Source organism: Leptonychotes weddellii, chromosome 11 (genome assembly GCF_054177405.1).
Source record: "Leptonychotes weddellii isolate Sample4059 chromosome 11, ASM5417740v2, whole genome shotgun sequence".
NCBI classification, from domain to species: Eukaryota; Metazoa; Chordata; class Mammalia; order Carnivora; family Phocidae; genus Leptonychotes; species Leptonychotes weddellii.
The window spans coordinates 83,605,258-83,613,256 of NC_138379.1; positions in this window are offsets into that span (position 1 = coordinate 83,605,258).

Consider the following 7,999-nt stretch of genomic DNA (forward strand, 5'->3'; position numbering starts at 1 on the left):
AAATGTGTGGCATGAACAATGAACTCCTACTGTTTATCGAATGGCTACTGTGTATTGAGTGCTTTCGTTGAATTATCTCATTTAATCCTTAAAACAAGTGTGAGTTGTTATCACTTCCATTTTCCTGACTTGCAGATTGAGGCTCAGAGGGCTAGCCAGCCTATGGGAGATCCCACAGCTAGCAAATGACTGAGCTGGGGCTTGAACCTGGCCTGATTGATTCTAAAACCCAGGTTCTCAAGCGCTTCGCTGCACTTCTGCCAATCACCCCCAGAGTTCATAATTCTCAGGTGGTGGCCACGAACACACATGGCTCAGATATCCTGCTGTGGGGAACGCCGCTGCCGTTCCTCCGGATCCAAAACCACGTTAGTGCCGAGGCCACACTTTCCCCCACTGTTCCCAGTCAATGACTAAGCACGGCTGGTACTGATGTGGCTATCTCCTAATGGCAACTCTGGCTGGAGGCTCTCCCTCAGCCAGGCCACTGCCTCCTCAGAACTGCGCTGGGTCTCAGATTCTTCCTATCCAGTACCCCATCCTTCCCCCTCTTCTTTCACAGAGTCACACAAAGATTGAGGTCTGGGGCGCCTGGGTGGCTCAGATGGTTAAGTGTCTGCCTTCGGCTCGGGTCATGATCCCAGCGTCCTGGGATCGAGTCCCGCATCGGGCTCCCTGCTCCTTGGGAGCCTGCTTCTCCCTCTGCCTCTCTCTCATGAATAAATAAATAAAATCTTTAAAAAAAAAAAAAAAGATTGAGGTCTGAAGCCTGTCCCTGCTTACTCCTGCTTCCTCCCCTTTGTCTGTCACACGGTTTCCCCCAGTAAAGCTGTTGCGCCTCTAATCCCATCTTGGCTCCTGCTTCTTCAAGGTCCTGATCTAACACGCTCCTGGTGACAATCGGGGGTTGGCCAGCCTGGTACCTATGCACATGCCCCATGACCCAGCAATTGCACTCGTGCATAACACACTCAACAGAAATGCACACCAACTGTCACCAAAAGACACGCACACTAGTACACCTAGCAAGACTGTTCATAACAGCTCGAAACTGGAAACTGCGCAAAAGCCTATCAACAGGCAAAGAGATAAATAAATCATGGTATAGTACACCATAGAATATCACACAGCAAGGAGAACAAATCATCTACAATTACAGCATAAATGAAGCTCACAAACATAAGACTGAGGGAAAGAAGCCAGACACCAAAGCGTACATACCGTGAGATTACGTTAACGTAAAATCCAAAACCAAGCACAACTAATTTATGGTGTCAGAAGTCAGGACAGTGGTTGCCCTTGGGGGTAGGAGTGGAGACTGGCAGGGGCCCAACAGGGATTTCTGGGGGTGCTGGTGATGTTTTGTTTCTTGACCTGGATAGTAATTATGAGGTGGCTCGGCTGACTTTTTGAGAATTCACTACATACGATATGTACATTTTTTCTGTGTTACACCGCAAAAAAAAAAAAAAAAAAATTTATATATATAGAAGAGCAGGCCACTACTGAACAACACCAACCAGAAAGGCAAAATCATAAGCCAACTGCTAAGCTCTAACCCTGTTCCCTATTTCCATCAGGGCTCCACCATCCTCACGGTCACTCTGTTGCACAAATATGTCGCTTTCTCTTACCCTCGTGACCAGTCTGCCACCAAGTCCTGCCAGTTCTTCCTTTACAATATCTATCAGGGTCGATCAGTTTCTTGCGTTCCTGCTGTCACAGCTCCATTTGATGACTGGACTTGGCAAAAGTTAGCTGCTAACTAGTCTCCCAGCCAGGGCAGGGATGAGGGTGAGGCCAGCGAGTACCTGGGGTCAAAATTTGAGACAGCATCATTCTCAGGGGCTTGCAAGCATGGAGTTGACAGCTGAGAGTGATGATTCTTTAAATTCTGCCTCCAGGCACCTATCTTGGCTCACATTAGTCCCTGCTCCATGATGCTGGGTTACTCTTCCTGCTTTCATCATGTCCCTCCCCAACACAAGGACTGACCATTGTCCCCTCTGCCTACCAAATTAAGGATGGCCCTGGGCAGGTCACATCATCTCCCTTAGCCTCAGTTTTTTTCTTTTTTATGTGTACAGTGAGGACACTGGACCCAGAGATGGCAAAGCGATTTACTTTGAGTACCAGCTCCAATCAATTGTCACAGCTATCTTGAGCAGTGGGTTGAGAAAGATACTGAGGACAAGTTCAGATTCATTGGAGAAAGGTGCTATGCTCAGTTACCGGACCTTGCCATGGGTGAGAAAGAGGGCAGCCTTGATACACATACCAGGTATTTGCCTTAAGTAACTGAAGCCAAATTCTTTATCCTGGCCTTCTGGACCCTCCATAATCCAGTTTTATCATACATACGGTCCTATTCCCTAGGGAATCAAGTCTGAAATGTTCAGCTGGTCTCAAATAAAGTAAGTAGAAGTGAACTGGGACAGTGGCACCGTGCTGAGATGTGGCCACATCACTCTCAGGGCCGCTCAGGCAGAGCCCCCTTGGAGGTAGTCAGTCCTTGGGCGCCCCCTGGGCTCATCTCCATTTCCAGAACCCAATTCCAAAAAATTGTTCTGAACTCCCTACAGAGAACTGATTTATGTTCTGGCTAAGTGAAGAGGAACCCAAAATATTGTGCCCATTTGTCTGTGCTGTGGATGGTTAGACGGATCATCTCTCGCCCGCTGACTGGCCTGGTGCTCGCAGCTCCTCTGGAACCTGCTAGAGGCAGCTGGATTTGGCAGCTCAGCTCAAGGGACAAAGCCCAGCCTGTGAGCCCACAGGAATGTCACAGGAATGTCAACCCAGGGCCTCTTGGAGGCCCCCAGGACTTGCCCACAGGGCTTTCTGAACCCAAGGCTCACTCGCACGCATGCACACACGGGCCCAGTAGTGCATAATTCACTGACTGGGAAATCTCCCTAATCCTGTATTTCTTTTTTTTTTTTCTTTTTCCCAGCATCTTTCCACCCAAAATAGTGATGGCTGAGCTCAGCCTAAGCTGACACATCTCTCTGGTGAGAGAGAACCCAGCCCCACTCCAACCCTAATCTCTTCTGGGCGGGCACCTATGTGCAGCTACCTGGAAGGCAGGTATGTATAAATGTAATACATGAGATGTGTGCTCTGCTTGGGCAAAGTGCCAGGAAACACAGAGCAAAGGTGGTTAATTCTCCACTGTGAAGCATGGCTGGCTTCTCAGGGGAGGTGACTGGGGTGGGTCTTAAAGACAAAGGTTGGTCTAGCAGAGCAGAAAGAGGAGGGAATGCTTGTGCCAAGGGTTGTAAGTATGACAGAACTCGACTTAGTATCAAGCATCTGTTGGAGCTTGAAACCCAAGGGAGCCAACCCATGTGTCCTCTAGGCCATGACTTGGGGCAGGGTGCGGGGCAGGATGCAGGGCAGCAATCTCTGCTCTGCCTTTACCAACCAGGTGGCATTTCCAATTCGCTCCAGGAGCTCCCTAGGGACCACAGTCAGACCCTGTCTTGGGGACATTCCTAACATCCCCTGCCCAGGGTGGACCCACTCCGGGAAAATCATGGTAGGTGAAGCAGTAGGAAGGTAAGATTTCTAGAGACTGGAGGTCCCGGCAGAAGAGAATGAGCTGAGCATCGCTACATTCCTCTCCCGTGGACGTGCCTAGCAAGTGCTGCTGCGTGGTCTATTTCCTGCCGAGCTCATCATCCCCCATCCGCTCATGGGCCCGCTCCTGTCTTCTCTCCTTGGTTTTAAGCCCAGGGGAGGTGTGCGTGATGACTTGAACAATGGGGAGTAAAGGCTGGGCATAACCCATGCTCAACTCATCCCCCTCTCAATGAGTGAATCAAATAACCTGATTCTTGATTCAGTAAAGTTATTTGGAAGAAGAACTTGGACACTCTGTGGAGGTGATGTGTGAGGACAAAAGACAAGAGAGATAGACAGGGATGGATGAGGGAGGGGAGAGGCATAAAGTGCCTTTTCTCTTCCCATTCAAGAATTCTACCCACCAACTCTTCACCCTCAATGCACACCAACAGACACCCTTCAAAGCCCTCCTCCTCCATGGAGCCTTCCCTGACAGCTCCAGTCAGAAGTGCCTGAAGTACAACCAAGGTTGAGGACCACCTCTAGACAACAGGAAGGAGGGCCATGCAAAGGAATTACCAAGGGCTTTGGGAGGGTACATCTGTGTTTGATTTCCAATTATTCTGCCTCAACTAGGTGGATGACCTCGGGCAAGGCACTCACTCATCCTTTAAAGCATAATTTTCTCATCTGCCAAGTGAGAAGTGATCATAGTACCTACCTCCCAATGCTGAGAGGATTAAATAAGATCTTTGTAAAGCCCCAGAACTTACTAGATGCTTGATAAATGTATTTTGCTTACAATATGCTTCGTTTTCAAGAGCACACCTCATCTAGGTTGTAAGCTCCAGGAAGTTTAGCACAATGAGCACAATGCCCAGCACATGGACAGCTCAATAAATGCCCTTTGAAAATACCAACTTAGAGAGAAAGAGGGAGGGAAAGGAGGCCAGGAGGCAGAACCCTGAGAAGAGCGCTTTGCCTTCTCCCCCACCCAGGAGGCTGGGTCACATCCTTCTCATCAAGTTGTAAAGCGCCTCTGTTCATTATTTTAGCAGTTATTCGTGATCAAACGATTTGGTGTTAATGTGGATCTAATGTATAAATCCATACGGGTCCCACAGTCAATTAGCATTAATTAAACGAAGCCATTATAAGGCTGGGATTCCACTGGGTTTATTGCACTGAGCAATAAAAGGCAGGAGCCACTTGGCCACTCTGCTTTCCCTCTGCTCTTGCCTTGTCCCTTGTCCCTCCAGAGGGCACAGTTGGAGCAGGAGCAAAACCGACCTGGGTGCAGAGCTGGGCACAGGAGGACCCTGGCTGGGGTGCAGAGAAATGACGGACAGGTAGGGAGTTCAGAGAAGGCCCAGGCTTGCCCAGGAGAAGTTGACATTTCATAAAAAATAAAAATAAAAAATAAGGGCTGCATTGGCAGAGCACTGGCCTGAGAATCAGAAGAATGGGCTTTTAGTCCTGCTCTGCGGCTGCTGAATGGCTGTGCTAGCTTAGGCAACACACTTGCCCTCTCTGTTCTTTATCAGTTCATTAAGGAGTCCAGCCAAGGCAAGATCATTCCCTCTGCCTGGAATGCATCCCCTTCAGTTTTCCCACGGAGGCTTCATTCTGTCTTTCTTTCCCCTCCAAGAGGTCTCCTGACCACCCACTCCCAACCACCATATTTTCTCTGCTTTATTTTCTTCATGAGACTTAATCAGTATTGAAATTATCTCTGCATTTGCACTCACATGTCTGCTTGTGGATTATCTCTATCTCCTCCTAGTATAAGCTCCACAAACCAAAGACTTCATGTGCCTTTTCATCACTTTAACACCAATTTCCAGAACAGTACCTGTTCTGTCTACGCCACACGTACCTGGCACAGGGTAGGGGTTCAAAAAATAATCTGTCCATTAATGAAAAACTGGGTCATCACTAAAACCTCTCTGAGATGGGCACTCAATGGCCCTTGACATCTGTGTCCAGAAAGGAAGGGTGGGGTGCAGTGCAGACAGAGCTGGGTTAGAAGGGCCACTGGGATGAGTCCTAGGGGGCAGAGCACAGCCGGTCTGGAGAAGAGGGAAAGGTGGATGTCATCTTCAGCAGAAGTTAAACAGGAGTCCCAGGGGTGGAGAGCTCCAAGTCTCAACAGCTACTACCCCTTTGGGCTTCCAGCCAAGACCATTTGGGGAGACTATATTAATAACTGCAATACAAGAATCCCTTGTGGACTGGGACAGTTTCCCTTCCAAAGTGCCACCATGCACAGCTCTTCCCATGATACTCCTGCCATCCCCTTGATGCAGGGAGGGGGAAATATCTCGTGCTGCTTATACCTATAAAATTAATAACACTAATTGTGAATTTGAATAGTACTTTCCAGTTTCCAGAACATACTTTCTTATACAAGAATGCCAGTATCTATCCCCATTTTGCAAAGGAGGAGACTCAGAGAGGTAAAGTGACTTGCCCAAGGTCACTCATGGACTAGGTAGCCTGAAACACTCAAACATAAAACTCAAAAATTTTCCACAACCCAATGGCCCGTTTTGCAGATAAGGAAACTGAGGCAGAGAGTACATGGCTAGATTATGACACACTCGGGGTGGGGGGGGCTAAGTCATTCGAAGGGTCAGGGTGAGGCATGATGGGGACAGAGAGAAGAGGACAATCTCCCTTCCAGACCTGAGCATGGAGATGGAGATTATCCCGAGTGAAATATTTCACTAGGCTAGTTCAGGGAGAGTCAGAGAAACGTGGCAGTACAGAATCCTAAGACTGTAAGCAGAAGAAGATGATGGGGATGTCTTCTGTTTCTTTAAGATTTCTATTAAGACTGATACAGGTCTCAGTTCCCTATTCTAAGCTCTTTGGTTTATCATCGTAATTTCTGAAGTGAAAAGCAAGATGCCACACACAAAGTGGGCCCCGTGAATTCTGATGTGGGTCAGCCACTGAGTGCGGACGCGTCAGGTAGATCAGGTGTAGCAAGTCAAACAGCCGTTGGCACTGGGCTCCAGGGTTGGGAATTGACAGAGTGGTGGGCACTGTGTGTGATAAATCGGAGAATGTAACTCTGTCTCAGGGGGTTACCATTGCAGCCAACTGTTGCCATGGGGGCATGCAGGCCCAGTTATCAATTCTTCCAATTTTTGAAGAAAAGCCAGAAATGTGGATCTCTGTTGGAATGTCTAGAATTTTAAATGTTGGCATTTACATTTAAAGCACCGTGTGGGCCAAACGAAATATACCTAACCGTAAGTTTCTCTCCATTGTCCCTCAGAGTGACACTTGTAGTTAAATGCCTAAATTAACTCTGTTCAAACCCTTCATTATGGAGATGGGGCAACTCAAAGAGTTAAGCCATGTTCCTGAGGTCACAAACACTTAGGGGCAGGGCTTAGACCCCAGGCCTGCAGATTTCCAATCTGATTCTCAAACTGTTGACCCAGGGATCAAATCAAGAAGGAACATCCTATACATGAGGACCCAGTAGGTTTGGAGACACATCACTACAGGGTTTTGTGTCTTGAGTCCGCACACTCCATCCAGCCGCACCCCGGCCCAGAAGTCAGGGTTCATCCTCCCACTAGACTGGAGGGCCTGGCCCACAGAAGAGGCGCACACAGGCAACACCTCGTGACCTCCCTCCGTCCAGAGCTTTCCCTCCCCGGTGCCCCATTTAGAATGCAGCACCGCGGCACAAGCCAGCTGTCACTTAGACACTTGCAGGCAGAACTGCGGAAAAACCAAACCACTGTTATTACACTTAATAACCAGTTTCCACATCATCAACTCATTGGAGTCTGACAAGCGCTGTTAGGATGTCAGCTTCCTTGGCCTAACAAGTAAGCACTAGCGGGGGGCACCAGGCGGGGTTGGGCACTGCCTCCAGGAGTTATTCCATCCCCTGCCTGCCCTGTGTAGAGGACACCCACCCAAGGGCAGCCTGAGGCTCAGTCCTGCCCTCCACACCCCACCCCCTTCACCCATGCACTCAGGAGCTCAGCAGATGCACCAACAATGCCCAGGGTTTGGAGCAAGGCCAGAACCCCAGAGAAAGGACCTGACCGGCATCTGGACAGGAGAAAACAGCCCAGCTTGGGAGAGTGGGGCCGAAGGGTCTGAAGAAAGGCAGTCCAGAAATGGGATACCTGGGTTGGGACCCTGACTCTGCTGTGTGACCTTGAGTAAGTTACTTCATCTTTCTGTGCCCCAGTTTTCTCCCTTGTGTGAGATGATACCTCAAAGGTTTCTTAGAAGGATCAACTGAAATGTATGCATAATGCCCAGCATGGTGTCTATCCCCAATAAATGGCAGGTATTGACGGGCTATTATTGAGGGGAAATATAGAGAGGCTAGGGGTCCTGAGGGGGAGACAGGGACAAGTGCAGAGACTATTAGGAAATAAGACCACTGAGAAATGCTTCTGAA